This window comes from Musa acuminata, chromosome BXJ1-5 (assembly GCF_036884655.1).
Source record: "Musa acuminata AAA Group cultivar baxijiao chromosome BXJ1-5, Cavendish_Baxijiao_AAA, whole genome shotgun sequence".
Classification (NCBI taxonomy): Eukaryota; Viridiplantae; Streptophyta; class Magnoliopsida; order Zingiberales; family Musaceae; genus Musa; species Musa acuminata.
In genome coordinates, this window is record NC_088331.1 from 27701542 (window position 1) to 27721399 (window position 19858).

A 19858-nucleotide genomic window follows, 5' to 3' on the forward strand; every position below is an offset into this window, starting at 1 on the left:
ACGTAAACTGAGTTTAGACGCAAAGCGACGTTTAGACGTAAAACTGTGTTTAGACGCAAAACTACGTTTAGACGCAAACTGTATTTAGACGTAAACTCAGTTTAGACGTAAACTGTGCTTAGACGTAAACTGCGCTTAATCTTAAGTGATCTTAGAATCGGCTTTTACATCGAAATCGTTTTTATCGGACGAACGCAGTTTTCGTTTTTAAATCGCTGAAAGATTTCCGCTGCACTAATTCACCCCCCCCTCTTAGTGTTCTCGATCCTAACAATTGGTATCAGAGCAAGGTTAACTCTCTAACGGATTAAAACCCAAGAGAGATGGCATACGCCGGAAACCAAGAGGGGCATTCTATTACACGTCCACCCATGTTCAGTGGGATGGACAACACCTACTGGAAGACCCGTATGAGGATCTTTCTTATTTCTATGGATTTTGAACTGTGGAACCTTGTTGAAAACGGATTTTCAAAGTCTTCTCTTCCAATGATCGATTGGAATGAATTGGAAAAGAAGGCTTTCGCTCTTAATGCAAAGGCAATGAATGCCTTATTTTGCGCACTTGATAAAAACGAATTTAATCATGTTTCAACTTGCGAAACTGCATTTGATATTTGGCACACACTTGAAGTGACCCACGAGGGCACAAGTAGAGTGAAAGAGTCAAAAATCAATCTATTGTTGCATTCTTTTGAACTTTTCCGAATGAAACCGAGTGAAACCATTGGCGACATGTTTACCCGTTTCACGGATGTCGTCAACGGTCTGAAAGGACTGGGAAAAAGTTTTTTGGATTTTGAACTCGTAAATAAGATACTAAGATCCCTTCCTAAGAGTTGGGATCCTAAAGTCACTGCTATTCAAGAGGCAAAAGATCTGCGCAACTTCCCTCTTGAAGAACTAATCGGGTCATTAATGACCACGAAATGACTTGTAAAGCTCATGAAGAGCAAGAAGACATCCTTCCAAAGAACAGGAAGGATATGACACTCAAAACGTCTGAATGCCACTTGAGAGAAAACTCAAGTGATGAGGACTGTGATGATGACTTGGCACTTTTAACAAGAAAGTTTAAAAAGTTATTTAAAAGAAACAAGTTTAAGAATGACGCGAAAAATAAACTTGAACCCAAGAAGGACCAAGTGATCTGCTATGAATGCAAAAAGCCGGAACACTACAAGAGTGATTGTCCCCAAGTCAAAAGAAGAACATCAAAGAAGAAGGCGCTTCAAACAACATGGGACGACTCGAGCGCGTCCGAAGAAGAGGAGACCAACACCGAGCAAGTTGCTCATTACGCCCTAATGGCCATCGAAGACGAGGTAACAAATTCATTAGATGCAGATTTATCATTCGATGAATTATTAAATGCTTTCCATGAATTGTTTGATGAGTGTAAGACTATTAGTGGTAAATACAAATTGCTAAAAAAGGAGTATGATAGTCTTATTTACAAGTTTGATAAGTTAAATGCTGAACATAGTGATAGTTTAAACTCATGCATAAAATGCCTTGATCTAGAAACTCTTCAAAAAGAAAACTTGCTACTTAAGGACACCTTGAAGAAATTCGAGGTTGGTAGCAAGTCATTAAACATGATCCTTACAAACAAGGGTCATGTTCCCAAAAGAAGTGGGATTGGATTTGTGAGGAGTCCTCACCAAAATCCAACTACCTTCGTAAAAGGCCCCATCTTACATGTTAGACATCAAAGCAAATGCAACTTTTGTTGCAAGTTTGGACACAGGACGCATTATTGTCCATTCAGGAAAATTAGTCCAAACAAATTGATTTGGGTTCCTAAAGGAACCATGACAAATTCTATGCAACATGATAGAAAATGTAGATCTATTTGTGAGGCACCCAAAAGCAAATGGGTACCTAAAAATCATCCCTTCCTATAAAAATATTAAACTTTTAGGCTGGAGCAAGAAATAATATTCTGCTCCTTGATTCTCGATAGTCATAAACCAAGAGTCAAAAAGGAACTCGCAATGCTTAAATAACAAGTGGAAGTTATGAAATCACAAATGCGATTTGGATACAACCTTATTAGAAACATATGATTCCTAAATTCACATATCCCCTTGATCGTCGAACCCTTCAACTCTATCATCTACGAATTAATTCTTGTATCATGAAGAAACTAAATATGTCATGATCTTAAAAGGGATACCAAACAAACTATCAACATACGTACGACATACGCACGTTAAAAGATCTATCTTGATCATATAAGAGCTTCTTCCTTAAATAAAAACTCATACGAAATCACGTAAGAAACGTTAATTGCTCTGAAATGAAAAACTCTCCTCAAAGCAAAGGCTCCCTGATCAAATCACATTGAGTGCTCACTGGCTGCAGGCGGTGGCACCTCTCCAGCTGGCGGTGGCACCTCCAGCTACCACGGGTTGCCAGCGGTTGCATCGCTCCAGCCAGAGGTGCAACCGCACGCAACTCTGCCTTTTTAAACCCACGCTAGGGCCGGCGGTGGAATCAACCCCAACTCACTCCCATTTCCTCCTCTACTCTTCCAAGTCTCCTCCATTCTCATTTCACTCCTCTAAGCTTTCCAAATACCTCCCATTTCGGAGCAAAACTTCAAGAATCCTTCCTTCTCTTGAAGATTTCACAAAGGTACTCTCTAAGAAGCTATTAAATTCTGTTTTGTTCTTCATTTACTCTTGCTTATCATCATCCCTCTAAACAGCAGTAGTTATGGGATCTAGAAGATCCTCAAGGGACAAGGGAAAGAGGAGATTAGTAGAAGAGTTTGACTTCACCCTTTTCGATTCAAAAAACCATGCTGAAAAATTTTCCTCTTTCGAACTTAGAAGTATCAATAAGGGAAAATACGTAGATCTAAATGAACTAAGAGACTTAGAGACTATCCAATGGTTTGCAAACCTAGATCTACTTCCAATCTTGCATATTAACGAACCCATCTATCCTAGGCTAGTTAGATTATTTTACAATAACATACAAATAGATGATGAAGAAAGGATGTCCACCTATCTTTTAGGACAACACATCTCAATCACTGATAGGTTCATTTATGATATGATAGGCATTCCCATGAAAAGCATAGGACTTTACTTTAGAGGATCATGGGATGATGAAAGTATTGGAACATCCTATGTTGAAGCCTTAGGAACAATCTTTGCCAATCCTAACATAGCATTGATTCCTAAAAGTTGTGAATATCTACTGCCTTTGAACACTAAGATACTTCATCATATCATGACTAGTATAATTCTTCCTAAACAATACCATCATGATGAAATAAGTCAATTAGAATTAGGAACTATGTACTTAATCATGAAGGGACATGACATCTGTCTTGGTTATCTTATTCAACAAAACATGTTAGAATTATCTAAAAAAGATATAATGCTCCCATATGGTGGTATAATCACAAGAATAATGAAAGCTTACGACATTCTAATACCACCAGAAGAAGAAGTAATGAAAGTAGATAGATTCAGCATAATAAACAAAAATCTACTTCACCGACTAAGATGTTACTATAGAAACGGTAACTGGGTTAGAATCCCTAGAAGGACTTATCACCCTCAACCTGAACCAGAACCGGAAACACCAGTATTTAGGGGTACCCAATCTTCTCCGACCCTTCCCTTTGAGGAAATACATCCAGTTGAGCAAACTCATACATCCATCGAAGAAATTGGGATTCGAATGGATCGATTCGAACAGAGACAAGAACGGATTGAACAACGACAAGATCAAATCCTATCTGAGCTGCAGCAAATTCATAGTCAATTTGACTCCTTGTTTAGGCACTTTAATTTTCCACCTCATCAATGAACTTGTTGAACACCTGTTGTTGTTGTAAACTTCTGATGTGTTGGCTGTAAACATCTATCGTGGTAAACATATATCTTGCGCCTTGTGGTAAAAGTTATCTCAGATTTTTATGGTATCATTACTGTTTGGTATGTGATGTGTCCAAATTAAGAATGTTGTACTTTGAAACTAAAAGTTTTGAAAACCTTGTGCTTTGATTTCATTCGAAGAGAATTAGGAATGTTGATGTGTCCGAATAGATAAATTTGTTAAAATTATTTTTCGGACTATATTGAATGATCAGATCACTTGATTGCCATGTTTATATGTGAAAATATGTAACAAAATCTTGTCCAAATGCATCTTATTTGTTCGAATGCTATAAAACAGATTTTCTCGTACACTTTCATGAAAAATAAGTTTCTGAAATAGATTTGATGAAGTGATTCATGTGTATGTATTCCATCCTGCAAAATCTTTACATAGACAATGGATTATAACAAAAAGGGGAAGACGTATTTAAAGCAATCTATGTAAAATTCCTCTATAAATTATTTTCCTGGTATCATAATTACTATGCTTTTTGTTGATGACAAAGGGGGAGATATATGAATTAATAAAAACTGCCATGATTAGAAATACTATGAGTGATGCTATAAACACTGCTATGATTATGCCATCATTGCATCACCAAGAGATATATGAACATGTGCTAAAGTTTGCATTATGCCCTGAGTTGATATCTTATCATGTGAAGAAAATGCAAAACTTGCTAGAATATTTCAAATGTGTGCATCATGTAATAGTGCTTCACAGCTTTATATGATAATGTTCAAACGATATATGAACATGTGCTAAAGTTTGCATTATGCCCTGAGTTGATATCTTATCATGTGAAGAAAATGCAAAACTTGCTAGAATATTTCAAATGTGTGCATCATGTAATAGTGCTTCAAAGCTTTATATGATAATGTTCAAACTACATGATGAATAGTTACAAACACAATCATACAAACTTGATGATGTATGTCAAGCCTTGACATCATTCTTGAAGAGATACATCATGATGGGTATCATGATGGGAGTATTGATAAGTTTAACTGATCTAACTTATCAATACGTCACTTGAATTCTTCGGTCTTGAATTCAAGGTTGACTTATCTCAACTATGGCATATAGACAGGGGGAGTTAAGGATAACTCCATTATCAATTGATTGTCATCATCAAAAAGGGGGAGATTGTTGAATCTCGGATTTTGATGATGAAGTCAATTGTCATTTGTTATCTAATCTATGTGTTGAGATAAGTGTGCAGGATTAACTACGATGAAAGTTAGACAAGCAGCAGGAGTTGCGCCGGAGTCAAGATCATGATCACGTTGGGAGTTCGAGAGTTCGACGGAAGTTCGGACGGTCGTCGGAGGTTCTACGAGAACAGATCCGAGAAGTCCAGAAGCTTGCCAAGCGAAGCTCGTCGGAACTCGCCAAGTGGATCGTCGCAAAGTCCAGGAGTTTGCCGGAAGTCCGCAGAAGAATCACCGAGGGTTCATCGGATGATCGACGGAAGTTCGCCGGAAACTCGCCGGAAGAAGCGATTGACGCATCGGAACAAAGCTGCAGAAATTGTCTTAGATTTAATCGTAGTTAGCACGTTGATTAAGTTGGAAAATGGGAGGTGATCCCATTAGCTTAATCTTGGGGCAATTGGGCCCCTGAAAAGATTGAAATTGGGCCGAATGGAGCTAACCATTCGGACCCTGATTGCACTAGGAGGTGCAACCGCCTAGGCCGGGAGGTGGCATCGCCTGGGCTAAGTCTCCTAGCGAGACTGGGCGGTGCAACCGCCCCAGCCAGGAGGTGCAACCGCCTGAGCTCAGTCTTCGAGCTAGACTGGGCGGTGCAACCTCCCTGACAGAGAGGTAGCACCGCCTGAGCTCAGTCTTCGAGCTAGACTGGGCGGTGCAACCTCCTTGACAGAGAGGTAGCACCGCCTGAGCTCGGTCTTCGAGCTCTGGCAGAGAGGTGCAACCGCCTCAGTCAAGAGGTGGCCCCGCCTGGGGCTCAGTCTCCGAGCCAGACTCAAGCGGTGCAGCCGCCCCTGACAGAGAGGTGCAACCGCCTGGGCTCAGTCTCCGAGCTCTGCTTGGCGGTGCAACCTCTCCAATCAGGAGGTGCAACCGCCTGATCCTGGAATTCGGGGATTTGATCGTTTTGAGCTCCAAATTTGAACTGGGTTGGGGCCTATAAATACCCCACCCATTCAGCACAGAAATGATATAGACCAACACCGAAATCTTGATTCTTTCTGTGATTCTAAGAGCTCAAAATTGTTGTAAAGCCTTTAAGTCTCCTCCTTCTGTTCTTTAAGCTTTTGAATTGTAAAGTGAGGAGAGAAAGGTTCTGTAAGGGTTGTCTCCTGAGCCCATCAAAAGGAGTGAAATTGTAAAAGGGCAGTTGGCCTTCGCCCATTGAAGGAAGGCAGCTAGTTGACGTCGGTGACCTCGTCGGAGGAGGAAGCCAAAAGTGGAGTAGGTCAAGACAGACCGAACCACTCTAAATCTCTGGTTTGCTTTTATTTCGAGTACCTTATCATTACTGCAAACCTCCTACATAACTACTGCTCTCTGCGCCTTTACGAACAAGTTCTAAGTGCTGATCTTTCCGAATCTGCATTCAGACGTAAATCTGTGTTTTTCGTACGATCAGCTTACGTTTGTGTTTTGATTATGCAAAACTGTCTTCTGCGCTTTTTATGAACTAGCTTCTAAGTTTAGATCTCTTTGAAACTGTTTTAGACGCAAACTACGTTTAGACGTAAAACTGCGTTTAGACGCAAACTGCGTTTAGACGTAAAACTGTGTTTAAACGTAAACTGCGCAAACTGTGTTTAAACATAAAACTTTGTTTTAGACATAAACTTCTTTTAAACATAAAACTACGTTTAGACGTAAAACTGCGTTTAGACGCAAACTGCGTTTAGACGTAAAACTGCGTTTAGACGTAAACTGAGTTTAGACGCAAAACTGTGTTTAGACGCAAACTGCGCAAACTGTGTTTGGACATAAAACTGTGTTTTAGATGTAAACTACTTGTAGACGCAAACTGCGTTTAGACGTAAAACTGCGTTTAGACGTAAACTGAGTTTAGACGCAAAACTGCGTTTAGACGTAAAACTGTGTTTAGACGCAAAACTGCGTTTAGACGCAAACTGTATTTAGACGCAAACTCAGTTTAGACGTAAACTGTGCTTAGACGTAAAATGCGCTTAATCTTAAGTAATCTTAGAATCGGCATTTACATCGAAATCGTTTTTATCGGATGAACGCAGCTTTCGTTTTTAAATCGCTGAAAGATTTTCGCTGCACTAATTCACCCCCCCTCTTAGTGCTCTTGATCAAAATCATCAATAATCAATAAACTATAAATTACCCAAAACTCATCATCATCATGCATAGCTTCAAAAAATAATTTTATTAGGCATGATATCATATTTCATAAGGCATTTTTAATCAAAATCATTTTGTTTATCATAAACATACAATTTTCATGATTATTTTCAAAATTACTAGAATGATAAGCATGATTTCTAATTTTTTTATTTTCATGTAATTTTTAAGAAAATTAATCCTAAACTAAATTAAAAATAACTTATGAAAAGTATTATGTAATTTCAAAATAATTCAAGAGAGTTGAGTTACTTACCTTGTAGTCGAAGCTCGTCAAAGCCCAATTCATCGTTTCACCTTTGGAAGTTTTTGATTCATCCTTGGTTGCCTTCCACTTCTTTGGCCTCTTCCTCCATTCAGGTTCATTATTTATTTTAGATTTTTGTTTAATAAACTTATTAAGATTAAGTGTTCGAAGTTCAAGTTCATCATTGTCCTCATCACTTGAGTCATCACTCAAGTAGTATTCATTTGTCTGGAGTTCCAAATCCTTCCTGTTCTTTGGAAGGTGATTTTATTCATTATATTCATCATGTGCATTGTGCACCGTTTCATATGTCATCAACGAACCAATTAGTTCTTCAAGTGGAAAAATATTTAAATCTTTTGTTTCTTGTATTGCGATTATTTTAGGATCCCACCTTTTTGGAAGGGATCTTAAGATCTTGCTTATGAGATCAAAATTCGAAAAAGATTTACTAAGAACTCTTAGATTATTGACGACATCCGTGAAACGGGTGTTGTACATGTCGCTGTTAGGACTCTAGCTAGGAGAGTCCTAATTGAGAGGGACATTCATGTAAAACTGTTAGGACTTTAGCTAAGAGAGTCCTAATTGAGAGGGACATTCTGTTAGAACTCTAGCTATGAGAGTCCTAATTGAGAGGGACATTTTGTTATGACTCTAGTTAGGAGAGTCCTAATTGAGAGGGATATTCATGTAGGAGGTTTTTTCTTAGAGAAGAATTTAGAGTTGTAAGGAAATAGGAGTCTTGAGTAGGAGTCCTATTAGGAGTTGGTTAGAAGTAAGAGTCTTAAGTAGGAGTCCTATTAAGAGTTAGGGTTTAGAAGCCCTATAAATAGCCATGTATTCCTCCTCTTTTCTCAAGCAATAGATGAATCTTTTCTGCAGCCTTTGAGCAGTAACTTGGAGGGAGGAACCCCTATAGAGTTCCAAGGAGGCCGATCCCCTAAAGAGATCAACCCCAAGTTTAGAATCTGCAAGGGTTCTAACACCTGGTATCAGAGCAGCGTTCTTGGCGTCTCGCTGCCCTTCCACAGCCATTCATCAACCCTCTACAACCATCCAAAGCAATTCTTATAATTGCTTAAAAGATCGTCATCGAATTCCGCCATCATCTCCACCACCACGGATCATCCTTTGATCTCCCCGTGAATTGCAACAGGTTCTGGTTTCCTACCTTACTGCTGTTGCAATTTAGTTATCCTTATTCGAAAATCCAAAAAAAAAAAAAAAATTGTTCCTATATTGCTGCATAAACTTTTCGTCACAAAGTTTTCATCTCTACGACGAAAGATACATTGCAGAATTCTAGCCGCATAGCACCATCTGTTTGATCTTGTTACTGTGCTTTTTCTATCCAAATTTCTACGAAATGTTTATGACATCTTTGACACTTCATAACAGTGGATTTCCATTTGGTTTCATTAAAAAATTCTAAATATAAACTACTGATCTTTTATGTCCAATCTGCTGCACTTGAATTGCAGAATTCAAGCCGCATAGCACCATCTGTTTGATCTTGCTACTATGCTTTTTCTATCCAAATTTCTACAAATTTTTTATGACATCTTTGACATTCTTAACAGTGGATTTCCCTTTGGTTTCATCGAAAAATTCTCAATATAAACTACTGATCTTTTATGTCCAATCTGCTGCACTTGAAAATCTATTCTACAGAAAATTTCAGCTGCATATCGTTGCCTTAACCCATCTATTTGCAATCATTTTTGAATGAAATTTCTTATACACTTCATAGATCATCTTGGCTTCCATCTAAGATTGATCTATTAAGAAATTCATCTCTAAAAACGATTTTATGTTGCTGCAAATTTTCATCGTAACCCGCTGAAATTTTTTGATGACAATTCTGCAATTGCAACTTGCACCAATTTCCTTGCTGTTATACTGCCGAAATTTTCTTGATTAAATTAGATATCCTTGCTGTCATATAAACTGTGATTTTTCTATCAATTCCCTCCTCAATCCTCTTAAGATTTTGGTGGAAATTACGTCGAGAAACCGTTGTTTCTTCGATGACAATTCTACTCTTACAAGACAGCACATACTTGCTGCAACTTCTACGGATTTCTGTCAAACCTTTGCTACCATCTACCACAGATCCAAAACTTTCATCCACAACCCTAAAACTCTGCCAAACCACACCCTTAAACTGTACCCAAAACAGCCACAAAACAAGCCTAAACCGCAGCCTACATCCACCAATCCACCAACCCTTTCAACCATCACTTCTCTCAACCTATACATGCCTTTAACCCAACAACAAAAGAGAGATTTGGGGGCATATACTATGGCATCTAAGGAGGCAATCAATGCTAAATTCGAAGCCTTGGAGGTGCCAATGGAGGATAAGATTCGGATGCTCTTTACCGAACTCAGATTGGGCCGACGACTAAGCCCGAAGAAATCAAATCAAGGAGAGAGCTTTGCCCAATCACACCAAGCCTGAATAGATGACTTCCAAGGGAGGGGAGGCTATATGACTGACCCCAACTATCCATGCATGAGAGTGAACTTCCCTAGATGGGAAGAAGGAGACCCAATTGGTTGGATCTCGCGCGCGGAGCGATATTTTCGGTACCACAAAACCGCGGATGTATCTATGGTGAAAATTGCAGCTATACATCTTGAAGGGGATGCTATACAGTGGTTTGACTAGTTTGAACATACTTATGGAGTCCTTTCATGGCGACAATTCAAAGAAGGACTGCTGATTCGCTTCAGACCAACCGATTACGAGAATATTGACGAACAACTAGCAAAGATCCGCAAACCTCCACCATTCAGGAGTACCAAACCAGGTTTGAAAGGTTATCTAATCAAACTCGTGATTGGTCTCAAAAACAGCTATTGAGGACCTTCATTGAGGGCTTGAAGCCGGAGATCCGAGAAGTTAAAGCGCGACAACCATATACACTTATGGCAGCCATCTCTTTCGCACGACATCAAGAGGAGCAACTGAACCATGAAGCTCGAAGGACTAGGGTCGCTCCTCAACCAGCAATACTGAAGCCCTTAGCCCCCCCTACTGTTGACCGAGTCCTTGCACCAAAAAGGTTGATAAGAGAAGAGCTTCAAGAGCGATCTGCGAAGGGGTTATGTTGGCATTGCGACGAGCCGTGGAGCCATGAGCATCGCTGTGGTAAAGGGAGACTTTTTATCATTGAACCAGTAGAAGAAGAGGTCATTGAACATCCAGAAGAGAGCATTGAACATAAAGAAGAAGATGCAGAAGAAGAGCCATAATCGACCGAAGTTACGGTACATGCACTAGCCGGCTACTCAAACCCGCAAATGATGAAAGTTGGAGGTCTTCTCAAACAACAATTGATCACTGTTTTCATCGACACGGGCAGCACTAATAATATCCTAAACAGTAAGGTTGCTATCCAAATGGCATTACCTATCGAGAATCGTTGCAGGTTTGATGTTAAGGTCACCGACAGACGGATTTTGAAGTGTGATCGTAGGCGCCCGCAGGAGAAACTATTGCTGCAGGACCAAGAGATAATTATAGATTTCTTCCTTCTCCCTCTTGATGATTATGAGGCTATACTCAAAATTAAATGGTTAACAACATTAGGTGATTTTTCTTGGAATTTTATGAAACTAATTATGAAATTTTACAGTAAGGAGAAACAGGTGATACTGCACGGGAAACGTGGGGGCGACGTAACGATTATTTGCACACAACAAATGTAGAAGGTTTTGCATAAAGCATGCAGTGGATTTTTGGTACAACTTGAGCAGCAAACTAAGGGAGAGCCAACAAAATTGGAAGATCCAAATCTACTTCCTTTGCTTGCTGAATTTTCAGATATATTTGACGAACTATGCAACCTACCTCTTACCCGTCGGCATGATCATTGTATAACGATTCTTCCAGGCCAATCTCAAGCAAATGCTCAGCCATATCAGTATCCATATCTCCAGAAGGATGAAATAGAAAGGATTGTAAAAGAGATGCTCAAAACAGGAGTTATTCGACCATGTTGTAGCCCCTACTCTTCACCGGTGCTCCTCATACGAAAGAAGGATGGAATATGGCGATTATGTGTTGATTACCAAACTCTCAATGGCATAACCATCAAGGATAAATACCCTATTCCAGTAGTAGATGAGTTGCAAGATGAAAGGGAGCACAAATCTTCACAAAGCTGGACCTTCGATCCGGGTATCATCAAATACGAGTATGCGAAGAAAACATACCGAAAACCACCTTTTGAACACACAATAACCACTATGAATTTTTGCTTTCTTCAAAAGAAGGTTGAATATCTTGGGCATATCATATCAGAGGAAGGTGTGGCAGTAGACCCCTTAAAAATTGGAGCAATGCAAAATTGGCTGACCCCGAGGAACATAAAATTGCTACATGGCTTTCTGGGTTTAACAGGCTACTACTGTAAGTTCGTGAAAAACTATGGAGAGATCAGTGCACCACTTACTTCCTTTCTGAAAAAAGATGTCTTCCAATGGTCGGACAGAGCCTCCATTGCCTTCGACAAACTTAAGGCAGCCATGACAACGACGCCGGTGCTAACACTACCAGATTTCAACCGACCCTTCATTATTGAGGCCGACGCATCTGGAGTCAGAATTGGAGCAATTCTCATGCAAGATGGTCGACCACTCGCATACACTAGCAAGGCATTATCTCCCTCCCATCAAAATAAGTCAACATATGATAAGGAGATGCTCGCCATTGTGCGCGCAGCAACGAGGTGGAGACCCTGCTTGATTGGTCGACGATTTCAAATTAAAACCGACCATAAAAGCCTCAAGTACTTTTTGGAGCGAAAGATATCATCCCCTGAGCAGCAAAACTGGGTAACAAAACTTCATAGATTTGATTATGAAATAACTTACAAAAAGGGGAAAGAGAATGTTCTTGCAGATGCGCTTTCGCAGCTACCCGAGCAAGCTGAAGTTTTGGCCATTTCACTTCCGACCAGCGACTTCCTTGAGGATATTAAGATGGAATGGCAGGTAGATTCAGAGACTAGTAAGATAATAAAAAAATTGGAGGAAGCACCAAGCTCCGTAGCTCATTACAATTGGGACTCAAAAGAATTACACTATAAGAGTACTAAATTGAAAAGGAGTATGGCATATCACTCACAAACCGACGGCCAGACAGAAGTTGTAAATAGGTGCTTGGAGATAGCCCAAAGCCACCCACCAAATATGACTACCCAAGGAGGACTTCAGACTCAGCCAAGTGCCATTATTGATCGACGGATTATGACTCGACGACGACGATCCACTACTGAATTGCTAATACAGTGGGCAAACCTACTAAGAGAAGATGCCACTTTGGAGAACTATGATGACTTGAATATCAAATTCCCAAAATTCATGAATCGTTAGCCTCGAGGACAAGGCTAATTTGAAGAGGGCGGGTTTGTTAGGACTCTAGCTAAGAGAGTCCTAATTGAGAGGGACATTCATGTAAAACTGGACTTTAGCTAAGAGAGTCCTAATTGAGAGGGACATTCTGTTAGGACTCTAGCTAGGAGAGTCCTAATTGAGAGGGACATTTTGTTATGACTCTAGTTAGGAGAGTCCTAATTGAGAGGGACATTCATGTAGAAGGTTTTTTCTTAGAGAAGAATTAGGAGTTGTAAGGGAATAGGAGTCTTGAGTAGGAGTCCTATTAGGAGTTGGTTAGAAGTAAGAGTCTTAAGTAGGAGTCCTATTAGGAGTTAGGGTTTAGAAGCCCTATAAATAGCCATGTATTCCTCCTCTTTTCTCAAGCAATAGATGAATCTTTTCTGCAGCCTTTGAGCAGCAACTTGGAGGGAGGAACCCCTATAGAGTTCCAAGGAGGCCGATCCCCTAAAGAGATCAACCCCAAGTTTAGAATCTGCAAGGGTTCTAACAGTCGCCTATGGTCTCGCTTGGTTGCATTCGAAAAAGCTCAAAATCAAGCAATAAAATATTAACTTTCGAGTCTTTGACTCTACTAGTTCCCTCGTGCGTGATTTCAAGTGTTTGCCAAATATCAAAAGCCATTTCGCATGTAGAAATCCAATTGAACCCATTTTTGTCCAAAGCGCAAAATAAGGCATTCATAGCCTTTGCGTTTAAAGAAAAATATTTCTTCTCTAAATCCAACCATTCATTCATCGGTTTAGAGGGAAGTTGAAAACCATTTTCAACGATATTCCATAAATCCAAATTCATAGAAATCAAGAAAACTCTCATTCGAGTTTTCCAATAAGTGTAGTCTAATCCGTTAAATAACGGTGGACGAACAACCGATAAGCCCTCTTGAAAGCCATGAAGAGCCATTTCTCTCGGGTGTAAATCCGAAATGAGAAATACCGGGCTCTGATACCAATTGTTAGGATCGGAGCGGCACTAAGAGGGGGGGGGGGTGAATTAGTGCAGCAGTAAAGTACGATAAACTTTTGACGATTTAAACACTTTCGGAAACTTCATATGATAAAAGCAACGTTTCATTTGAAACCGTTTCGATTGCGTTTTAACTTGAAGGGATACGTAAGAAGGAGACAAAGAAGTAGAGTATCAAAGTGAAGATGGTTTGCAGTAATATAAATGACAATAAGATAAATGCAAACCAATTTATAGTGGTTCGGTCATGTGACCTACATCCACTTGCGAAGCCTCCTTCGATGAGGCTCCCAACTTCCTCTAGTAAATCACTTTAAAGGGGAAGGACAAATACCCCTCTTACAACCTTTTATAAGTGGTTCACTCTCTTACAAATTTTCAAAGAGAAAGAAAGAGGTGAACACTCAAGCAAATGAAAACAAAAACTTGCTAAAGTCTTTGCTAAGACTTTTATCTCAATCTCTTGCTTCTCAAAGGTTGTATTCTCTATTGAGAATTGAGGAGTATTTATAGGCCCCAAGAGGATTCAAATTTGGGCTCCAAAATTTGAATTCTCTTGGGTTTCCGAGGCTGGCGGTGCCACCGCCTATCGGTGATGGTGCCACCGCCTATCACCGCCCGACCTCTCGGGTTCTGGGCGGTGCCACCGCTCAGTCCAGCGGTGTCACCACTCAGTTCTCGGGTTCTGGGCGGTGCCACCACCTAATCTGGTGGTGCCACCGCCTACACTATTTCAGCTCCCTAGTTGGGCTTCAAACTTGGCCCAAACCAGTCCGAACTCGGGCCCAATTGGCCCCTACTTGTGTTATAGGATTAACACCTAATCCTAACCCTAATTAACGTTCTAACTATGAATTTAAAGACATTTCCTAAGCTATTTCAAAGTCCATAAGTCAAGACTTCTTCCGGCGAGCTTCCAGCGAACTTCCGGCGGTCTTCCGATAAACTCTCAGAAACCATTCTATGGACTCCCGGTAAGCTCCTAGACTTCACGATTTGATCTTGGCGAGTTCCAACGAGCTTCTTCAGCAAGCTCCGATCTTTCTCAGCGAGCTCCACGAACTTCCAACGAACCTTCCGGCGAGCTTCCGAAAAACCCTTCGGCAAGCTCCCTACTCATTCTCGGCTAGTTCCGGCAACATTCCCGACGAACCTTCGGACTTCCGTCGAACTCTCGAACTCGCAACAAATCCTTCGCACTTGACTCCGACACTTTGTTTCGCTTTATGTCTTCATCGTTATCATAGTTAATCATGCACACACAAGCCAAAACTCTACTCCGATCTAGACAATTATTACAACGCGAATTGACATTCTGTTGCCCGGCACGTCATTGGTTGGCGCTTCGTCCGATTCTTCAACGCATCGTCCTCTCTTGTGGCTTGTTGCCTAATCGGCGGTTAACCTCCTCAACCCCGGTATCCTTGGCACAATTCCGCTCTTGGCCCGATGCCCGACGTCCGAAGCCTTCTGCCATCCAATAACCTAACGTGATCTCCTCTGGCGCAACGTTAATTCCTCCTGCGTTAACTGTCTAATCCTGATCGAGTAGACCTGCATCACTCAAAATGCAGTTAAACATATAAACACAATCAATTAGTTTCATCATCAAAATCCAAGATTCAACAATCTCCCTCTTTTTGGTGATGACAACTAATTGATGACTAACGGAGTTAACCTTAACTCCCCGGAGTTTTACCAAACTCCCCCTATCAATATACCATTGATAGAACACTTGGATTATCCCAAATCCAAGTAACATTCATCACATGTTATGAAAAACATTTAAACCATCATGCAAATATATATATAATATTCAATTCAATGCATGAAGTCATCAATATACTTCTCCCCCTATGTTATCAACAAAAAGGAGAAGCAGCTCTAGCTATTTTAAAAGATATGCGAGTTTTTGCAACATGAAGCTAGATTTTCATCACAACATATAAGCACAAAAGCATAGCAAGATTCTTAAGTTCAATCATGGTAATTCAACACTGTTAGGATCGAGAGCACTAAGAGGGGGGGGGTGAATTAGTGCAGCGGAAATCTTACAACGATTAAAAACCAAAAGCTGCGTTCGTTCAAAAACTATTATGATGCAAAAGCAAATTCTCAGTTTGTATCTAAGTGCAGTTTGCGTCTAAGCGCAGATTGCGTCTAAGCGCAGTTTTGCGTCTAAGCGCAGTTTACGTCTAAACTCAGATTTACGTCTAAATGCAGTTTTACGTCTAAACGCAGATTTACGTCTAAACGCAGATTTACGTCTAAACGCAGATTTACGTCTAAACGCAGATTTACGTCTAAACTCAGATTTACGTCTTAAACTCAGATTTACGTCTAAACGCAGATTTACGTCTAAACGCAGTTTTACGTCTAGACGCAGATTTACGTCTAAACTTTGAAACTTGTTTGTATACTCGCAGAAGGCAGTATGCAGTTGAAATCAAGACGTAAACGTGAACTGAGATCTGATGATTGAGCAAGGAAAGCCGATTTACGTTTGAATGTAGTTTTACGTCTAAATGTTGAAACTCGTTCGTAAAATTGTAGATGACAGTTTGCAGTTATCAATAGGATCAAAATGTAAGTGTAAACTGCAAAGAAGCTCGTTCGTAAAAGCACGGAAGACAGTTCTGCAGAATCAAACGTAAACGTAAACCGTAATGTATGAAAATACGAATTTACGTCTGAATGCAGATTCGGAAGAACAGCACTTAGAACTTGTTCGTGAAAGCGCAGAGAGCAGTAGTAATGAAGGAGGTTTGCAGTAATGATAAAGTGCTCGAAAATAAACGCAAACCAGAGATTTAGAGTGGTTCGGTCAGCCTTGACCTACTCCACTTTTGGCTTCCTCCACCGACGAGGTTGCCGACGTCAACTAGGGGCCTTCCTTCAATAGGCGAAGGCCAAACTGCCCTTTTACAATTTCTCTCCTTTTGACAGGCTCAGGAGACAACCTTTACAGACCTTTCTCTCCTCACTTTACAACTGAAAACTTGAAGAACAGAAGGAGGAGACTTAAAGGCTTTACAACACTTTTGAGCTCTTAGAATCACAGAAAAGATCAAGATTTCGGTGTAGGTCTGTATCTTTTCAGTGCTGAATGGGTGGGGTATTTATAGGCCCCAACCCAATTCAAAATTCGAGCTCAAAACGATCAAATCGATCAAATCCTAGAATTCTGGGATCAGGCGGTTGCACCTCTTGACTGGAGAGGTGGCACCGCCTGGCAGAGCTCGAAGACTGAGCTCAGGCGATTGCTCCTCTCTGCCAGAGCTCGAAGACTGAGCTCGATGGTTGCATCACCTGGCAGAGCTCGAAGACTGAGCTCGGTGGTTGCATCACCTGGCAGAGCTCGAAATCTGAGCTCGGTGGTTGCATCACCTGGCAGAGCTCGAAACTGAGCTCAGGCTGATGCACCTCTCTGCCAGAGCTCGAAGACTGAGCTTGGTGGTTGCATCACCTGGCAGAGCTCGAGACTGAGCTCAGGCTGATGCACCTCTCTGCCAGAGCTCGAAGACTGAGCTCGGTGGTTGCATCGCCTGGCAGAGCTCGAAACTTGAGCTCTAGCGGTGCTACCTCTTGACAGAGGAGGTTGCACCGCCCAGTCTAGCTCGAAGACTGAGCTCTGGGCGGTTGCACCTCTTGGCTGGGGCGGTTGCACCTCCCAGCCTCGCAGCCCTGGCGGTTGCACCTCCAGGCTGGGGCGGTTGCACCTCCTGGTGCAATCAGGGTCCGAATGGTTCGCTCCATTCGGCCCAATTTGAATCTTTTCAGGGGCCCAATTGCCCCAAGATTAAGCTAATGGGATCACCTCCCATTTTCATGCTTAATCATCATGCTAACTACGATTAACTCTAAGACAACTTCTGCAGCTTTGCTCCGATGCGTCAATCGCTTCTTCCGGCGAGTTTCCGGCCAACTTCCGTCGATCATCCGATAAACCCTCGGTGATCCTTCTGCGGACATCCGGCATACTCCTGGACTTTGCGACGATCCACTTGGCGAGTTCCGACGAGCTTCGCTTGGCAAGCTTCTGGACTTCTCGGATCTGTTCTCGCTGAACCTCCGACGACCGTCCGAACTTCCGTCGAACTCTCGAACTCCCAACGTGATCATGATCTTGACTCTGGCGCAACACCTGCTGCTTGTCTTACTCTCATCGTAGTTAATCCTGCACACTTATCTCAACACATAGATTAGATAACAAATGACAATTGACTTCATCATCAAAATCCGAGATTCAACAATCTCCCCCTTTTTGATGATGACAATCAATTGATAAAGGAGTTGTCCTTAACTCCCCCTATCTATATGCCATAGTTGAGATAAGTCAACCTTGAATTCAAGACCAAAGAATTCAAGTGACGTATTGATAAGTTAGATCAGTTAAACTTATCAATGCTCTCATCATGATGCCCATCATGATGTATCTCTTCAAGAATGATGTCAAGGCATGACATACATCATCAAGTTTGTATGATAGTGTTTGTAACTATTCATCATGTAATAATATAAAGCTACGAAGGACTTTTTACATGATGCACACATTTGAGATTTTCTAGCAAGTTTGCATTTTCTTCACAATATCAAATCAAGATATGATGCAAACTATAGCACATGTTCACATATCTCATGGTGATGCAAGGATGGCATAACATTGTTTATAGCATCACTCAAGTATTTGCAACTATGACATAGATATGATTATGGCAGTTCAGCTATGACATAGTGTTTATCAATTCATATGTTTCTCCCCCTTTGTCATCAACAAAAAGCATGATAGCATTATCAAGCATATAAAGGAAGTCATGACACATATATCTCTTTATTGTTTTTGCTTGACGGAGGAAAGTCATTTTTCAAAGAGTTTTCATAAGAGTGTACAGGAACATCCATTTTTAGCATACAAACCGAAAAATGAACTTCTTACATGCATTTGGTTAAAAATATTTGTCACATAATTTGCAACATGTTATTTGATCAAGCGTTGTCAAGGCATGTAATAGTAATAACATCCGAAAAATAATTTTAACTAGTTTAAGTATTCGGATAAATCAACATTCCTAATTCTTTTCTTATGTAATCGAATTGTTCTTCACATAGGGGTTTTGTGAAGATATCAGCCAGTTGATGTTTGGTATCAATAAACTCTATGGTTACATCATGATTAGAGACATGATCTCGTATAAAGTGATGTCTAATATCAATGTGTTTGATTCTTGAGTGTTAAGCTTTTGATGTAGTAACACAATTATTTCAAGTGCAGCATTCTATCATATTGCATAGCAAGATATTTATTTCAGCAAGTGTAGCATTGTATCATATTGCATAGCAAGATTTTTATTTCAGCAAGTGTAGCATTGTATCATATTGCATAGCAAGATTTTTATTTCAGCAAGTGTAGCATTGCATCACATGGTAAGATATCAGCTCGTACGATGCAAATTTTTGTTTGATATCTTGATACATAGCAATCATATTAGTAATAGCAACCATATCAATGTCATACTGCTGACTTATCAACTTACATTGGTATGTTGCTTCATATTTTTCAAGGCATAGGCTTTTAAACCTTTTTAGTTTCAGTGCAAAAACCGAGATAAACAACAAGAGATGTTTGCAAATATGCTTACACAAACAAAGATAACCATATCAGGGTAACATATGTACAGCATATCAGGTAACCATAAAGACAAAGTCCTTCATGAATAACATAAGGAGTTTACAACATGTCATATCAAAAACAGCAGATGTTCATACAAGCTTATTCATGAGGTGGAAGATTAAAGTGCCTAAGTAAAGAGTCAAATTGTCGATGGATTTGCTGCAGCTCGGTTAGGATTTGATCTTATCGAAGTTCAAGCCGTTCTTGTCTTTGTTCAAATCGGTCCATCCGAATCCCGATATCTTCGATGGATGATGTATGAGTTTGCTCAACCGGATGTGTTTCCTCAAAGGGACAGATCGGAGGAGATTGGGTA